Raw genomic sequence first — 18,927 nt, 5'->3', positions numbered from 1 at the left:
TTCTGAGAGAGCAGGTCCGGGAGAGGGTCACTCTCCTCCTCCTGTCCCTCATCTGTGGCCATGAGCAAGCCCATGCCCTCCCTGTCGACATATGCCTTGAGCCTGTTTACATGGAGCACCCGGTGGGGGCTCCGGGGAGTTCCCAGGTCTACCAAGTAGGTGACCTCTCCCTTTTGCTCAATGATTGTGTGGGGCCCAGACCATTTGTCCTTGAGTGCTGCTGGGGCCACTGGCTCCAGCACCCACACCTTCTGTCCAGGCTGATACATAGTCAGGACAGCCTTTTGGTCGTGCCAAGCTTTTTGTAATTCTTGGCTCGCCTCAAGGTTTTTAGATGCCTTTTCCATGTACTCAGCCATCCGCGAGCGGAGACCGAGCACATAGTCCACAATGTTTGATGCCGGCTTTTTGAGAGGTCTCTCCCATCCTTCCTTTACCAAACAAAGGGGTCCCCTTACAGGATGTCCGAACAGAAGTTCAAAAGGGCTGTAGCCAACCCCCTTCTGCGGGACCTCTCTGTAGGCGAACAAGAGGCAGGGTATCAGGACATCCCATCTCCGCCGAAGCTTTTCAGGTAGTCCATGAATCATCCCTTTTAGGGTCCTGTTGAATCTCTCAACAAGCCCATTGCATTGTGGGTGATAGGGTGTGGTGAATTTGTAGTTGACACCACACTCCTTCCACATAGCAGTCAGATATCCCGACATGAAGTTTGCACCTCTGTCAGAGACAACCTCCTTAGGGAAGCCCACTCTGGAGAACACTCCAACTAGGGCTCGTGCCACAACAGGTGCTGTAGTGGTCCTAAGGGGAATAGCTTCAGGATACCTGGTGGCGTGGTCCACCACCACCAGTATAAACTTGTGCCCTGATGCTGTCTGGGGTTCCATTGGTCCGACAATGTCGATCCCCACCCGTTCAAAGGGTACCCCCACCACCGGCAGTGGTATGAGGGGGGGCTTTGTCGTGCCACCTGACTTACCACTGGCTTGGCAAGTGACACAGGAGCGACAAAACTCCTTCGTATCTTCGGACATGTGGGGCCAGTGAAAGTGTGGAACAATTCTGTCCCAAGTCTTATTCTGGCCTAAGTGACCTGCAAGGGGAATCTCGTGGGCCAAGGTAAGAAGGAAACCTCTCAGAGACAAGGGGACGACCAGCCTCCTGGTCGCGCCAGGCTTGGGGTCTCTTGCCTCGGAGTACAGGAGTCCATCGTCCCAGTACACTTTGTGGGTACCTGTGGCGTTCCCTGCAGCCTCAGCAGCAGCCTGCTGTCTGAGGGGTTCAAGTGAGGGGCAGTCTAACTGTGCCTTTCCCAGGTCTTCCCTAGAGGGTCCCCCTGAGCCCAGAAACTCAACCTGACCAGGTTCAAGCTCTTTTGGCTCAGTTTCCCTTAGTTCTTTAAGGTCAGCCTCCTCAGAGACTTGATCCACGACCTGGGGCAAGGGGGAAGGCGAGGCCTTACCCTTACTGCTCCTTTTCTTGGATGGTGTCTGGTCCGTTCTTCCAGGATCCAGCACCTGTTCAGTGGGGCATCTTTTGGCCTGTGACCTGGTCACAGCAAGGACATGTGCTGGCAAGCCTAACATTTCCATGTGAGTCCTCTGCTCCACTTCTGACCATTGTGACGTTTCCAAATCATTGCCCAACAGACATTCTACGGGGAGGTCTGAACTAACCACAACTTTCTTCGGGCCACTTACCCCTCCCCAGGAGAAATCAACAACTGCCATACTGTGATTGGTAGTGACATTGCTGGCATTGGTCACTAGGTAATCGGTACCTAGCATGATCTGTCCAGGGTCCACAAAGTTAGGCGTCACCATGGTGACACTGGCACAAGTGTCCCTGTAGGCCTGAGCCACTTTTCCATTGATCAAAGGAGTCTGCCTGTATTTGCCCAAAGTATTGGGACTGGCATCAGGGGACATATCCATATCCCCTGTACAGACAAGGACGGCCTGAGTGAGCGTGCCAACTAAGTCGTCACTCCCCTCAGTTCCCAAGGTTAACCCAACTAATGCCTTGGGAGGCGCACTACCACTGCTGACTGTACTAGGGGGTGCAGGTGCCTTAGGGGCTGCAGTGGCAGGAGTTTGCCCTCCTTTCTTGGTGCACTCACTAAACCAGTGAGTCTTACTTTTACAGTATTGGCACCACCTTTTTGACTGGCCTTCTGGAGTCTTCTTTTTCTGCTGTGAAGCCTGACCCCCACCCTCTTTGGTATGTTGGGGGCCTGTCGAAGACTTCTGGTCATTTTGTTCGTTCTTGTTACTACCCTTTTGGTCTGCTTTCTTCTGACCACCCTGGTTCTGAGTCTGGTTCTGCTTGACCCTTGCTCTGACCCATCTGTCTGCCTTCTTTCCCAATTCTTGGGGAGAGGTCAGCTCCGAGTCGACAAGGTGCTGATGCAACAATTGGTTCTGACGGTTGTTTAAAATCTGTTCTCTCATGATAAGATTGTACAATCCTGTGTAATCAGTAACCTTGCTACCCAGCAACCAACCTTCTAAAGCCTTAGTGGCACAATCGACAAAGTCAGTCCAATCCTGAGACTGAATTTTCTGGGTGTCCCTGAACAGCACCCGGTACTGCTCGGTGGTTAAGCCGAACCCATCAATCAGTGTATTCTTCAGGACTTGGTAGTTGTTAGCATCCTCAGCTCTCGTAGTGAGGAGCTTGTCTCGTCCTTTACCTTCAAAGGAGAGCCACAGTATAGCTGCCCACTGACTTGGGGGGACGCACTGGACAGTGCAAGCCCTCTCCAAAGCAGTTATCCACTTGTGGATGTCGTCCCCTTGTTTAAAGGGGGGCACTATTTTACTCAGGTGTCTAGTATCTATACCCCTGTCTTTCTCTCTAATGAGAATGCTGCCACCAGTGGGATCTAACCCACTCAATTTCTGCTCTCGGGCCAAGGCAAGTCTTTCTTTGGCGAGGGCAAGTTCTTCCCGCTCGATCCTCAGATTGACTTCCCTCATTTTCGCTTCGTGCTCCCTTCTCTGAGGGGACGTCATTCCTCTCTGAGAAGAAGCCTGAGAAACATGTGTTCGAACAGATCTGTTAGAGCCTCTCGAGAGAGACCTAGCTCGTCCGTTCCCAAGGTTATGCCTGCTTGAGCGTGGGCCCGGGGCTCCCCCAGTTCCATTCTCATGCCTGCTTAAGTTGGTCCTTGTGAGCCTACTGACTACTACGGGACCTCCGTCTGCCTCGTCTCCTGCTAACTCTTCTTCCTCTTCCTCCTCACCATGGAGGTCGAGGTCAGGGTCACCAAGGGTTCCCTCTAAGGGAGGCATGTTCCCATCAGCATTAGGGGGGTCTGTGTTAGAGGACCTCCTAGCATCGTAAGTCTCTAAGAGACCTATCAGAAATGTGATGGTAGGGTTAGAACCCTGGTTTAGCTTCTTGGAGGCACACAGCTGTCTCATCTCCGTGAAGCTAAGAGCTGCATATCGTGACATGACCTGTGGAGGGTCAATGACCACTAAGGGAGTCTCTGCAGACTCTCCGTGGACCGACATGCTTTCTAGTGAGGTGTAAGTGATGCACCTACCTACACTATGTGTTTACCTACTGATCCCTTGCTAAGAGTTGTAGTCAGGGTGTGCTAAGCCCTGTTACACTACAACAGCTGGTTCAGTAGAACTCAGAGTATTCTAAGTTAAGTTATATGTACCTGGGTACTTATGTGATCTTTCAACTTGATGTTCTTAGGATACGTGTGTGGTAAAACAACAGCAAGCTCAAATCCCAACCGCTGCTCACCAATGTGAGAAGTTGGCCTGATATGTAGTGCTCACTATTCTAGTGATCACTGTGTATCATTCCAAACGACCCTTATTGATGATTGGTTGTAAGTCAACCTTATAGACCAGCTATCCTAGTAGCGTGGACAAGAGCAGTCTTCAGGCTAAACTCTAGAGGGCGTGTTAAGCCAGCTGTTTACCATCACATATACCCCTTGAACGCCAAGTGAAAGGACACCACACAAGTTGTTATGAAAATAAAGGATATTTATTTATAACAAGACTACCCTGGCTCTTTATGAGTCAGGGAGCTAAGCACAATACAAAACTCTTAGGAAAATACTTCTGGTTGCACAATTTACACAAATGCCCGAAGGGCACGAAACCATTTACACTGCAAGTGGAATGGGGGAGGTTAGAAAGTTTAAAGTTACTGATTCCGGAGGAATCCGATCAGTGGGACTAAACGAAAAAGGAACTGGACACTTGTAGAGTGAACCTACGATGGAGCACCGAGATGCTCGAGTTACCTAGCCCAGAGGCTGCGGCTGCGTGGGGTTCAGCAAGATGTCGGGAGTCCTCGTTGTAGTCTCAGGAGCCTGAAAGAAGATGTTGCTGGCAGGCGACCAGTGTCGATGTTCGGCGAGATCCAAGCCTGGATCGGTGATGAAGGAAACCCGAAAGCAGAGGGGACTCAGTTCTCAACCGCTAGCCAGCGATCGTGTGGGTACCAGGAAGGTACCGGATGAAGTCACCTCGACCAGGTGAGTGGATGACCTCGGACTCGGCTGTTCCTCGGACCAGGAGGCGCGGCGGCGACCAGGATGGAGGGCGAGCTGTCCCACGAAGGTGTCTGCTGTCGATGATGCTGGGCCCAGGAGTGGGGCAGCAGGTCTTGGCAGTGGCAAACCCACGCGGTGGAGTCAAGATGGCGTCTGGAGTGGACCAGGAGGGTCCAAGGTACTCCTCTGTTGAAGGGGAGCAAGAGCCAGTCTGGAGCAACCAGACCAGTGATGAAAGACTGTCGTGGTGCGTCGTGAAGAGGGCCACAAGCCGGTCGGCGAGTGGTCAGACAACGCGGTGAGCAGCAAGGAGCAGAAGGGCCCCCATGCAGATCTCGTGGATGCTGGGGAGGCAGACTTCGGTGCTGGAGCCGCTCAGGGTTAGGGCTTCTCAAACCCTAGGTGCACTCACTCGAGGGTCCCTCGGTGGGCGTGCTAGATAAGCGTCGTGCAGGTTCTGAAGATGGCCGGTCCCGCAGGTCTCGTCACACCTACGAATCTCAGCTGGGCTGACGATGTAGGTAGAGGTCAGAGATGGCAGGGAACCCGGGTCTCGTCGAGCTGGGCAGTCTTGATCCGTGGGAGAGACGTACAGCAAACCGCAAGCGCTTAGGTGGTGCCTGCTGGTGCAGGGTGGCTACTCCTTAGCCACAAGGGAGAGTCTTCAGAAATAGTCAAGAGTTCCTTTCGTGGAAAGTAGTTCAAGATTCAGAATTATCCAATTTGGGAAGGGGACTCGCTCCTACCTTTATTCTAGGAAAAGGGGCTGGCCCGTGACTAGGTCCTACCTATGGGTGGGGCCAGGAGGGGGGTGGTTACACCCCTATCCTTTGTCCGGCTTCGCCCCAGCTCAGGGGCAGGGTTGCCCCTGAAACTGGTTTGAGCCGGGCTATGCACAGTGAGCACCGGGGTGCCACTTGCAATCACCTTCCTTTCAGCCCTGCCTACCTGGGATACACAAACCCTGTCTGGGATGGTGCTAACACCGCCCTCGACAGGAAACCCTTTGTCCAAGCTCCCCTCGCTGGAAGGTCTCCCAGCAGCAGGAGGTCAGACTTGTGTCTGGTGGCAGCATCCATTTTGTGATGCTGAGGCTTGAGTCAACTTTAACCGGGGTTCAAGGTTACTTCCATGTCGTGCCCCTCTAAAAGGGGGGAATGCTAACCCCGTCGCCAGAATTGGCGAGGGGTTCGTATTCCAATTCGTATGACACCTTACTCGACATGTGTGGGTGATGCGATGCCAGAGTTAGCAAGTAACCGCGAGGATTATAATGCATTTTCAGGTAGTTGGCACGCGTCACCATGGAACGGCTATTAGGACTTGGTTCCGCAAGCCGTCGACGGGCTCAGCTCGCGCCAGAGCACCATCCCACATGATTCCCCGCACTCTGCCTTCAGGATTGATAAGGCCTGCCATAGGAGTGACTGATAGGAATCCATGTGTCCATTTTAGGGTTAGGTATAGGAATACTACACCTACAGCAACGGGTGATTACACCACCTTGCCCCAGCTGTCGTGCAGCCAGTTGTGTCAGATTTGGGCGGCCATCCAGGGGTGGCATAATACATGCTGCAGCCCCTGGTAGGCCCTGGGTACACCGATGCCCTGGATACCTGTGGTATGCTGATACAGGGACTGATAAGGCGGCCCAGTTCCAATTAGTGGATGCACCTAATGTACATGTGTGTTAATTTCGAGAGAGAACAGCTAGGCTGTGGGTCTGATTGGCAGGCCCACAGCCAGGGAAAGTCGTAAACCAATGAAGCAAAAAGCAAAAAATCTGGGTGATCATAGGATTGCAGACCCTACTCTCCTACACCATCCGGTAGGTTTAACCCCTTTTTTGAATATAGCATGTAAAAGCAAACCCAAAGGATACACGCTGGAGAAGGGTGCCATTACTTGGCGGCCAAGGCTCCGTTCTGGGTGGAAGGCTCTGCAACTAAAACCCGTCCAGTAGGACGTCAATCCGCCTCGGTACTCAGAAAGACGAAACAAATTCCGTCCCTGGAAACCCCCTCCCCGCATCCCAACTCCCGAACCCCCCCTTCCCCCAACCCTCCCCTCGTCCAGTGCGTGCTTCCGGTCGAACCCGCGTTTCCCCGTTGTCCTCTCCCAGGTACCCCGTGTCAAGCTCAATCAAGAGGCTAAGTCTTCCGGTTTAGTAAGCCGCAGGAGTCGAAGATATCTCGGGCAGGTCAGTTCTCTGAATTCCGTGACCAGTAGGGACTGGAACGGCTGCCATATGTCGTTGAACTGCTCTGCATCGCCTGCCACTGCTAACGACATTTTCTCCATACCTAGCACATTCCACATTCTATGGAGCCAGCCCGTGACCGTCGGAGTGTAGTGGAACACCAGTGTACAAGAATGTTCTGAATGGCCGACCCTAGCGCAATGGCTATCTGCCTACCTCTACGGGATTTTAAAGGATACATCAGCCTGTTCGGGAGACCCAGTAGAATATAGGCCGGGAAGCGCGGCAGCTCAGTATCAAAATGGGAGTCTACATTGTCTATCACCTCTTTCCAGTAGGTGTCGAGAAGGGGACAGTCCCATAAGATATGCGTCAGCGTTCCCACCCGCCCACATCCCCTCCAGCAAGTGGCCTCTTTACTATGGTCCATGGCATGTATGCGTTCCGGGGTATAGTACCAATATGTCGAGACTTTAGTGAAGGTTTCGGTGAGGCCTGTGTGATATGCCGAGTGTCTGGCTCTGTAAGCTACCTGTTCCCATTCTTCATGACTCAGGGACCTACCTAATTCCCTCTCCCAGCGCTCCCTCCCTGGATTATAGAAGTGCGAAGAGGGCGTTTGGAGAAACTGATAAAGGTCACTTATGAGCTTAGCGTCAGATGTGCGCGATAAGAGCCAGCGTTCATACGGGAGGAATCATCTATCAGCTGTCTCTCGCACCTGAGGGTGCAGCGCCCAGTGGCGAACCTGCATGTAACGCAACCTCTCAGTCTCCGGCAATGTATATTCTTGTCGGAAGCACGTGAAGGGAATGACCCCGTCCGAATTGTACATATGGCACAAAGTCCTACACCCCGCCGCACGCCAGTGAGCAAATGCTCCCCCTTCCATTCCTGGGGTGAAGTCAGGATTATCCACCAGGGGCGTCAGCGGCGAAGGAAATGTGGTCAGGCCGTGCGTGAGATTTGTGGCGTCCCAGACCCGCAGAGGCACTCTGGTGATAAAGGAGGCATATAGATTTGCGGGGCGGTGAGCCCTGCGCAGGAACGGCACTTCCTGCAGAGGCCTTTCCGCCACTGCCTGATCTTGGAAGAGCCAGTGCTTGTCGGACTCCCACCTGCTCCATTCCACTAGATAGCGCAACTGCGCTGCTTGAAAGTATTTGCGGAGATCCGGAATGCCGAGTCCTCCAGCCTCCGGCGCTAGCAGTGAGAGTGCCCTCCTCATTCTGGGCTTCTTGCCCTGCCAGACAAAGCGTGCCAGGTCGGACTGCATCTTATGGATCCATCCAACCGGCGGCTGCAGCGGAAGTGCCCGAAACAAATATAGAACCTGAGGTAAAATTGTAATTTTAACGGCCGCCACTCTACCCAACAACGAAAGGGTGTTGCGGTCCCACCGGGCTAATTCCTCCCGTATCTTTCTACCCAAGGTGGTGTAGTTTGCCGTTACCATAGCGGGTAGGGTGAAGGCCAGCTGTATTCCCAGGTAGGGCACCGGGTCCGTCGACCAGACTGTCGGAACACGGTGTTGTAAAAGGGTTCTGGTTGCTGGTGAAAGAGAAAGATCCAAGGCCACTGACTTTCCCATGTTCATCTTGAATCCTGCAACCTCCGCAAAGGAGGTCAACTCCTCAATACAGGCCGGCAGGGCATGAAGCGGATCTTCCAATGATAGTATAACGTCATCAGCGTATAAGCTAACGGTATGAATAAAGCCGCCAAACTTCACCCCCCTCACTGCTGAGTTGCTACGTATCCACTGCGCGAAAGGCTCCATGTATAAAGCGAAGAGTAAAGGCGACAGCGGACATCCCTGCCTCGTGCCCCTTTCAATGTTAAAACTCTTGGAGCAGTACCCATTCACCCTTACCATAGCTGTCGGGGACCTGTAGCAATTGAAAATCATGCCGCGGAATTTGTCCCCTATCCCTACCTTCACTAACACCTGTTCTAGATAAGGCCAGTGAACACGATCAAACGCCTTTTCGGCGTCCACCGATAGCAACATTCTCTCCCCCGGGATCCGTGACGCCTTTTCTATGAGATGCGTAATCCTTTTGGTGTTGTCCACCGTTTGCTGTCCCAGGACGAAGCCCGTCTGATCCGGGTCTAGAAGTCCCGGCAGGTGGGGGGCCAAGCGAGTTGCCAGGATCCCGGTATACAGTTTGAGGTCTATATTTAAAAGAGATATTGGTCTGTAAGAGCCGCACTGCGACTTGTCTTTCCCCGGTTTGGGGATAACCGTGAGGGACGCTCGTAGCAGGTCCGGGGGTATGGCCCCCGGTTCAGCAAAGGTGTTGAAAAGGCGCGTGAGGATCGGCGCTAGCGACGCACAAAACGTGTTATAGAAGAGGGACGTATAGCCGTCCGGCCCTGGGGATTTACCATGCTTAAGATTGGCAATGGCGGATATAACTTCTTCGACCCGTATCTCCTTGTCCAGTATCTCCGCCTGTGAAGGTGTCAAGGATGGCAGAGAGACCGAGTCCAGATATCTCTTTGTTGCGAGTTCATCCCGGGGATCGGCATAGTACCTGCGAAAGAGCTCCGCTATATGGGCATCCTCCGTGACCGGCGATCCCGTAGGGTCGGAGATCGCCTTCACCTTCTGTTTCTGTCGTGCCACCCTGAGCTTACTCGCCAACAGCCGGCCGCACTTGTCCCCCCCCGTGTAATAGGCGTGCCTTAGGTGCAATGCTGCATATTCCGCGCGATCCATGTCTAAAGCCGTCAGGAGCTTTCTCGCCTCCTTGAGCTGCCGCCAGATCCGGGGAGCCCCCGTCCTGCAGTGCATGTGCTCCAATTCACGGACCCTCTGAGTGAGTTCCTCTCGCTTATGCCGCCGGTTTGTATTGTCCGCTGAGGAGATAGCAATAAATTCCCCCCATAGCACTGCTTTCAAAGCAGCCCACTGGGTCGCCCGGGATGTTTCGGAATCCTCGTTGTGGGAGAGGTATTCCCGAATCACGTTCGTTACTTGTGTGACTATGTCTCGCCTGTACAACAAGGTGTCCCGGAGACGCCAGACCCGAGGAGGGCAAGAAATTGGCGGTAAGCCAAACGTGGCCGTGACTGGGGCGTGTTCCGACATGGAGACCACCCCCATCTCTGCCACCGTGGCCAAGGTGCACATAGGCCCCGTGACCAGAAAGTGGTCCAGCCGCGCGTAAGTTTTGTGTGCGTGTGAATAATAAGAATAGTCCCTTTCAGCAGGGTGCAGGCGTCGCCAGAGGTCATGTAGATCCAGATCCGTCAGCTGGGCCCTGCACCCTGCCGAGAACTCCCCGGCCTGCGGCGAGCGATGTGCGGATCTATCGATAGCTGAGTCAAAGACCATGTTGAAATCGCCCCCGATAATAATGTGCCTGTCCTGTGTAGCCGTGACCTCCCCCAGCACTGAGCTAAGAAAGCGTTCCTGCCGGTCGTTCGGGCTGTAAAGGGACCCTTTCGTAAAGGAGAGACCTGCCACTCTGAACCTGTAAACTAATAGCCTGCCTGCCCTTCTGTTCCGCTTGTTTGTGGAGGACTTCTCCTCGAAAGTGCCGAGCTACCAGAATCGCCACCCCCGCTGTTTTACTGTTGCAGGACGAGAAGAACTGTGTTGGGAATGTGCATGAGCGTAGTCTAAGGCAGTCTCGGGGTAAAAGGTGCATCTCCTGAAGAAGACAAATATCCGCCTGGGGGCTTTCTAATAGGGACAGTACAGCTCGCCACTTAACCGGGTTGTTGAGGCCCTTGACATTAAGCGTTACAATTTTAAGTGTTGTGGGCGGCATGTGGAAGGACAGTTTTGACCGCGCAGGCCTTTAGTAGACCCATGGACCGTGTCATGAGCGCCGCGGCCGGAACCTCGGCCACGCACTGGACGACCCCCCCCTCCCTCCCTTGTTCCCCCCCGCTCCCCCACCTAACCCGTTGACCTCCCTCCCTCCCCCTCCCCTCCCAACCCCCCGTATAGAACCCTCGAACTACCCGCCAACCCACCCCTCGGCAACGTGCCAACTACTTTGAGTCCCCCCTCTCCGATCTTCCCCTCCCCAACCCCAAACCCTGGTTCATCATAGTCCAAGTCTAGTCCCCTAGGGAACAAGTCTTTGGCAGAGTACTCAAGTGGACGTCCAGCCATCGTTCCCGCCCCGCCAGCCCCCGCCCATCCCCACCCCCAAACCTGCAAATAGAAGTTGGCTATGGTGATCTCCCCCCGGAGCATTCTCTTTACGCCGTCAGTGCTACGTCGCCGGAGCCGGTGTTCCCAGCCACCTCCATCACCGCGTTTTCCATGCTGGCCCTGATGGTGGGCGAGTCCGGCCTCATGGAGCACTCGTGGGATCGCCGCCTGGACACCCGCTGCCATCCATCCCTCCCAGAGCACCCCCGTCGCTGCGTGGTCGTGTCGTCCTCCATCGCGGTGCTGCCCAGGACCCCGCATGTCTCCTGCAGGGAGCGTAGTTGGTGCATAGTGCCATTCCATCGGAATATGAGTCGAAAAGGGTGACCCCAGGCGTAGGGCGTTCCATGTTCTCGCAGAAAGTCAGTAGCGATTTTGAATGCTTTTCGTTTCTGAAGCGTGATGGCAGATAAGTCCTGGTAGAGGGCAACTGGGTGTCCCCGGAAAGTCAAGGGCTGCCGCTTCCGCGCCTCTGCTAGGATGCGTTCTTTGAGTGGAAAGTCTGGGAGAAAGGCCAGAATATTCGGGGGTGGCACCGACGCCCTTCGCTGCGGCCCAACTCTGTGCGCTCTGTCAATCCAGATGGGGAAGTCCTCCAATTCTCCCAAGACCTCCCGAAACAGGTCCCGTAGATAGCTCGCTGCGTCTGTCCCCTCTTCTTTGGATGGAATTCCCCGAACCCTAACGTTGTTTCGCCGAGATCTGTTTTCGAGGTCTTCGGCATGCGCCTGGAGATCTATCTGTTGGTCCCTGAGGCGCAGCACCTCTTGTTGTAATTGTGCGAACTCTTCCTCTCTCCTCTGGCCTGCATCTTCCACTGTAGCCACACGTTCACCCAGGCCGTCCACCTCCCGGCGCATCTCCCGCACCTCACTGGCTACCTCTTTTTTCAAGGTTTTGAAATCCTCCCTGAGGGAGCCAAAGAGGGACTCTATAAAGGACCTGGTGACCGGGGGCTCCCCACTGCTAGCCTCCAGAGATCCTCCGGAAGAGCAGGGCGACGGCTGCCCCCTGTCCATTCTCTGTTGGTGCCTGCCCAGTAGTTCGGGGAGAGTGCGCTCCCCTTTCTTTCCTCCTTTGTTGCCTGCCATGTTCGCGGGGACGTAAGGCCGCCCGAGCTGTCAGCACCACCAGCACTCCGTAAGGGCTCCTGTCCACTTCCGTCGCCTCCGGGCCCCTCCGGTAGCGTCACGTTCTCACCCCTCTGTAGCTCCTTCCTTCGGTCCCCGGCTGCTCCGAGCGCCAGGCAGTAGAAGCCCTTCCGGGCCCCGGCTACCCAGACCAGCGCCCGCCTATCCGCCGCTGCAGCTAGGGCCCCGCACTCTGTTCAGGTCTGTCCGCGGCCGGCTCCGGGTCCCCTCGCGGGCGGTACCTCCGTATCTTCACCTGCTAGCGTACGGGTGCAGCCACTGGGTTTGGTGCAGGCCTCAGTACCCTCCACACACTCCCGGCCCCCGTTGTCATGAGCCTCGGTCCCCCGTCCGCTCCTTCGCACCTCCAGCGGTGCCAGCCCGTCAGGTAAATAGCTGCCGGGGGGGGGGGCCCCTAACCCCCGCCTCTCCGTGATCCGGTAGTCTGCCCCCTACAGCACCTCCTCTCCAGGGCAATCAGCAGGCTTCACACCCCCGGTCGCGTGTGCGCGGACCCCCAGTGGGTCTCTCCACCACTGCTCCTTCTCCTTGTGGTTATCTTGCCCCCGCGTCGTGAGCCAGAGCCCACCGCCTCCTTCGCTGCCTGCACCTGTCCCCAGCAGCCTCGCTCGTGAAGGTCTGGAGGGGCACCCAGAGCCACAGCACCATCGGCAATCCGCTTCACCCTCTGCTCGCCGGGGGAGCCTCCGTACCCGGTAAAGGTGCCGACCGGCACTGCTCCCTCCGCGGATCGCCCGCTGCATTCAGCACCCAGCGCTGTTCCACTGCCGGTGTCTGGTCGTGTCTCCGCGGCTCCCCGGGAGCTATTCGTGGGCTAGATCGCCACGTGCATCTGTGTCATTTTTGGCCACGCGTGGTGGAGCAGCGTATGCCCCTGGGCTGGATAACACCCCCGATCGCTGCCAGCAGGTCGCTCACCCCGCGGGTCCTTCCGTAGCTCTCTACAGCCTGGTTCCCGACCTCACTGCCGTGTAGCGGTAGGCCGCACCCTCGGGCCCGGGCGCTCGCGTACTCAACAGCCCGGGATCGCGTCTGCCAGGCCCGGCCCGCTGTTCCGCCTCCTTCCTGCTCCGTCCCTCGTGCGAGCTGCTGGGCGTCTTAGGTGCTTCCCGGGGGCTCCGAGCTCCAGAACAGCCCCCACCAGCACTCCGCTGCCTCCCCCGCCAATTCCCCCGCAGAACAGGGGGAGATTCTGCGCAGAAACCGGGTCTAGGGGCTTAGGGGTCCGGGAGCTCGCAGGGAAGTCGTCCGCTCACCGCGCCATCTTGGCCACCCCCCCCTGGACATGTACTTTTAAGTTTTACATGGCCTGGTAGTGAAAAGTTCCTGAATTCATTTTCACTGCTGTGAGGCCTACCTGTCCCATAGGATAATATTGGATTGTTTGTTACACTTAATAAGTGCTAACTTTTGATTGGGGACAGATAAGCATTTTATGTTTGGTATCTATGAAATGTAAATATTATTCCTCTCTAATGACAAAGTCGGATTTTAAAACTTAAATTTTGAAAATGCCACTTTTACAAAGTTGACATTTTCCTGCTCCTAGCCTTTTGGTGCCTGCAGACTGTCTTAGGTTTCATGAATGGGTGTAACTAGCAGTTAGACTTTGTGGATTCCTCTCAGACAGTCACACAATAGAAGGATTAGGTGTGCCTGAACAGGCTATCTGCTGGCAGGATGATGGGCAGGGCTGGGCACAGCCTACTTGTAACTGATTAGGCTGTGCTCTGCCTTCACACAAAGGGCTTGTCACTTCTGCATTGTCTCTGCAGTCATCTTGGACTCAGGGCAGAGGAGTCAGGAAAATTCAAAGCACTTCAAAGAGAAACCTCTAGAAACTTTTGATAACTTCAAAGAAGGCACCAGTTATAAAAATAGAGTAATCAGACCCTCTCTTCAGTTCGCCTTTTGGACCTGCGGAAGGACTTTCAGAGGACTGCTTGCTGCTGTGGCCTACTCTGTACTCCACAAGACTGCTAAGCTGCACCTGGAAGGACGGCTTGCTGCCTGGAGCTTGACTTGAACCCTCAGAGACCTGCCCTGCTGTTTGAGCTCCACCTGAACCTAGTCGGTCTGAGTTTGTGGCGTGTCCCACTACAGTCTTCTCAGCAGCAGCAAATCCTGTTCAGCAGTCCTTCGCCAAAGAGGTATACAGCCTCCTGGAAATCTTGTTGGCTACAGCCTCCTGTATCTGCCTCGGCCCACTGGAGATTTTGACTTCCAAAAAAGGGACTAAGTCCAAATGTAGAAATTTTCACTGCAGCTTCGTCCTGCAGCCTCCCGATGATAACGCTTGCTCCTTGGACTCTGCTTGTAGTCTTTCACCACTGAATTTTACCTTTTCAGAACATTTTCTTAAATATTCTTCTAAGTTGGAAGGTTAGCACCGACTAGGCCCAATCCATTTCTTGTATCTATCGTAGTCGGCCATATTTATTTTTACTTTGACTCGGTCTCACACGATTAGATGTCCGTGGTTGGCTCTTTCATCTTTTAGGATTCAAGCTATCCTCGCTGATGAGAGGTGTAACCCCAAAACCGGTCCTAGGATGCTTGTTTCCAGTAAAGAGAGGACCTGGCCTGGCAGTTCAGGCTGGACTGTTCCCAGTGGGCGCAGGGTCAAGACTGATTTGCATATGGCTGGGTTCAAACTGGAATGGCATGGGGAGCAAAGAAACAATACATTGGCCCAGATCTCTGTACTGGGGTGAATGTATGACATTGTTCTGTATTCCATCCATCAATTGTTCTTTTTGCATCTGTCAACCCGAGTGGGACGGGTATGCCCTGACGTGGGTCCCGTGCTCTCCATGCCACTGGAGTCAAGCTATCCTGGCTGATGAGGGGTGAAACCGAAACCATTCCTAGGATGCTTGTTTCCAGTCTAGGGAGGACCTGGCCTGGCAGTTTGGTCTGGACTGTTCCCATGAGGCACAGGGTTAAGACTGATTTGCATATGGCTGGGTTCAAACTGGAATGGCATGGGGAGCAAAAAGAACGATGGATTTAGGCCCAGATCTCTGTATTGGGGTGAATGTATGACATTGTTCTGCATTCTGTCCATCAACTGTTCTTTTTGCAACACAGGTTTAAGCACAGGTTAATTTAGTCACTTTTTGGGGCTTACCCTGACAGGGATTTTAGCTGTTGCTTGACCCCAGTCAGCCAACAACCCAATTTCTCACATTCGTTATCAAACCGAGAGCCAGGGGATCTTTAGTCGACCTTGCTGATAGCCAGTATTTGCGTGCTAGGCAAAAGGGTTACAGATGGCTCATGACATTAAATACATTCAGTTCCAATGGTCTAGGGAAAGAATGGAGGGTGGGAGAATATCTGCAACCCCTCTCGGATTCCTTTTCACACTCTTATCCGTTTAGATTTCTGGTGTATCAATGAGCAGGTATCAAAGGTTGGAGAAAAAAAAGCTTCCTGCAAAAGTCGGAACACCAGAAATGGTTAGTTTTGCTACCAATTGTACTAAGGAAAGCACTGAATTTGTTTCTTAATAGTGTTTCTCGTTCTAGCTCTTTAGGTCTTTTATGCTTTATATGATGATACACTGGCGAATGTTTCCATACGATTTACCCTAAAACTCAGCCTCCATATGGCACGATTCGTCTGAATAGGCAGAGGGAGTGCTTTTTAAATACATACTGGATCTTTCAGTCAGCCCTCTTCATCCATTGGTATATTATAGTGTAATTTACATTTTGTTTGATTGCACTACAGCATAAAACATTGGTTAATGAGTAAGCCTACGTCATCCAGTCGCTGTCTTCATTGCGAGTGAAGGCATTTTTTTCTTGCACATCTGCACATCCACCTTAAAAAGTTCCTTTCAGTGGCAGCAAGGTGTTGTGCCACTGTGCATTTGCGGAGCTGCCAGCATGCAATAGATGCACCTTGTTTGTGATAAACTTTTACTTTGAGTTACTGCCTTTTCACGTTGTTCACATTTGCCTAAAAAAGTTCCTTTCGTTTCGGTGTTTAGTTGTCTTAAACAAGCCTCTCTGTTTGTTTACCCTCTCAAGGCATTTGGTACAGTAGTAGTTCCACACAAAACAGTAGAGCGGCAGTGCTCTAAAAAGGCAACTTAATCATTGCCCCCCGCCCCAGTTTATAATGTTTATGGGTTGGAGGTGACACGCTTCCGTTTGCCTGCAGAGAAACATCCAACCTGTATTTTGTGTTAGGAAGCAGTTTCACGAGTGCAGCGTGTTATTATTGCACTTGTACTCGCTGGTAATATTCATCATAAACTTGTTTGTATGATGTTCCAACAGTTATATCGCACTAACTAATTTGCATGCAGATAAGGATGTCTACTCTTGACAGCTAGGTAGCACTATTAGGCGTTCCTAGTACAAACTGAAATTTATAAGAGATGTGCGCTCTGGACTAACATTGGCCTTAATAAATCTGAAACTGTTTACAGATGACAAGCTGAAAACAAGTGTATCATGCTAGCTGAGCGGAGCGCGCGTCCGGAGAGCACCCTCCACTTCCTAGCTAACAAGCACAGGGTTGCTGGCAATGCTGCGAGCCATATAAACGGAGATCTATGGAGACCTTTGCACACGTGTTTTTTGCTGACCGGTTTGTATGCCGTCTGAATGTGTGTTCAGAACCACACTAGGACTCCCGGTGTTTTGCACCTGAACTGCCTGCTCTACCACCCACACTGGTAAGGAGCAGCCCTGGAGTTGAGACGCGGTCGCAGAGCGGCGGCCCACGGTCTCCTCCGGGTTAACAGCGGCAGTGGCAGTGCCAGCATCAGTCGGTTTTTCGGCGTGGCGGCTGGTGGAAAAGGTGCGGGATCTGCTACGGCAACGGACAGCACTGGAGAGACAACGGGGGTCATTTCAGAGAGAAGCTTGGCCTGGTATGCTTTGGGAGCTTCTCCCTCCCCCGCTGCTTCAAAACCCATCCATGGCGGTAAGAGTGTTGTATCCCCTGCTCAAGAAGCAAAATCTCATTTGGTCATTTTAAACAAGGAATACGAGCACCCAGGGGGGGCTGAGCCACATAATTCCGGCAGCCTGGTGGTAGCTGCAAAAAAGAGGGTTGGAAGAAAGAAGGGAAAGCGCAGGCAGAGTGAAACTGTGACTGGCCAGGAGAAAATAAACGTTAAAAGAACAGAAAGCAGATTATCAGAGCCACTAGATCTACATTTAGTAGGAGGCCAAGATCCGGTGAATACGAGGGGCAATAGCAATAACATCACATCCCCTAACCAGGACACAGCTTTCCAAACTTACCAGGTTAAAGGAAGAAGCATAAAAGGTGGGAGGAATAAGACCGCCTCCTCATTTAACAAACTGTTACTCCTTCATTACGGTCCTTCTTTAGGGTGCAACCGGAGGTTTTGATTGTTACCAAGCGGGGAAGGAACACTGAAATGTGTTCTATTGGCTCTGCAGTTGGGTCTTCTCGAGATAACATGGAACCCAATGTGGCTAACGAGGCTTCTCTTAGCCAGACGGTTATGCTGGAGCAGAGTTTTCTGTTGAAAATCTATTGGGTTTTTTAAGCTCTGGTTTGTCTATTGTCGAAAGAAATTAAAATTATTAATTTATAACTACTAATTATTTGTTTTGTGTAAATGTTCTGATTAATCAATACGTATTAATCAGAGAAAACTATACGTGGGGTTGCATTACTGTTGCTAAAAAATAATGTGCGGGTTTAATTAAATAAATGTTGCTGAGTGCTGTTTATTTTAAAGCACAAAAACGCTTTTTAAAATGTCGTGTACTAATGCTTTTCTTGTGTTGCAAAGGCTAGATAATTACATACACATAAGGGTATTAGTGGGGTTAACACTGTTTAATCACTATGCTGTGGTAACGTTGTTTTTGTCTCTTTTAATTAAGATGGTACGTTTTGGCCTAGTGAAAGATGGCTGCCGTTTAAAGCCTGTATTTGAGTAGTCGATTTGTGATGAGAAGGCCTTGCTGAACATGGTCGAGAGTCATCTGACCACAGTCTTCGCCTGGTTAAAAGTTTTCCGTGAGGACAGCAGCTCTGGGCAGACATCCAAGTGTCCTTGGAAGACAAAGGAGCCACAATGAACTTTGTGATCACAATGCTGGTTCCGAGGAAATATGAACATGAAAAAGAAACATTTTCAAATTTTAGTTCCGTCTTCCGTCTTTTTATTTTTGTGATTTTTTCTGAGCGGAGATTTTTCCAAATGTAGCGATGCTACATCCTTTCCTGCTCGCTCTGCTCAGCGGTTCAGCGGATATCTAAAATATTTTATGTTGCCTTCTTTTGTTAAATTTATTATAAATATACTAGACTAGAGAGGGTCTGTGGTCATTGCATTTTGGATTCTGAGGCCACTTCTTTCCGAACTTGCGTTGGTGAGGATCGATGCTGTGAGGACGGTGACTTGAGAGACTTCTATCGAGAGGCCTGTCCTGACCCGTTTATGACATTTAGCTAGAATAGGTAATTATGAGAATAATGATTTTGTTTTTGAATTGATTTTCTTTGAACTAATTTTAGATAAATTACCATTATTTGAAATACTGTGTTGGTGGTTATTTCTTGTCAATTATTGAGTACTCTATTTTGATTATTGTTGATTATTATTGATTAAATCATGACTCAAGACAGTGTCAATTAGGTCTTATCGACCGTAGTGTAGATGCAGGGTGTTTAGAAGGTTTTCTTTCCACAGGTTCAGTGCTGATAGAGTAATCTGAGTGTATGTTAGTGAAATGGGCCCAAGCGTATGATGAGTGTATGTGCGTGTATCTGTGAATTTACTCTATCCGTGGAAGTAGGGAGAATTTGTACACCCCAATCTGCACCAGTTATACATACCCATCTATCTATAGTGGCCCCTGAGAAGCAGCCTATACCA

General features: G+C 52.1%; 1 long non-coding RNA gene across 1 annotated transcript in view; it reads left to right on the top strand.

Annotated features, from left to right (window-relative positions):
- LOC146870036 (uncharacterized) overlaps nucleotides 1-18,582 on the top strand; it is a 56,848-nt gene extending 38,266 nt beyond the window's left edge. The window contains exon 3 of the long non-coding RNA XR_014958884.1: nucleotides 17,930-18,582. This is a non-coding gene — a long non-coding RNA (uncharacterized LOC146870036). The remainder of the gene's footprint in view (nucleotides 1-17,929) is intronic.
- Nucleotides 18,583-18,927: the final 345 nt, after the last annotated feature.

This window comes from Triturus cristatus, chromosome 1_1 (genome assembly GCF_964204655.1).
Source record: "Triturus cristatus chromosome 1_1, aTriCri1.1, whole genome shotgun sequence".
NCBI lineage: Eukaryota > Metazoa > Chordata > Amphibia > Caudata > Salamandridae > Triturus > Triturus cristatus.
Note: the sequence above shows the minus strand (reverse complement) of the source record. Positions and strands in the feature narration are given on the sequence as shown.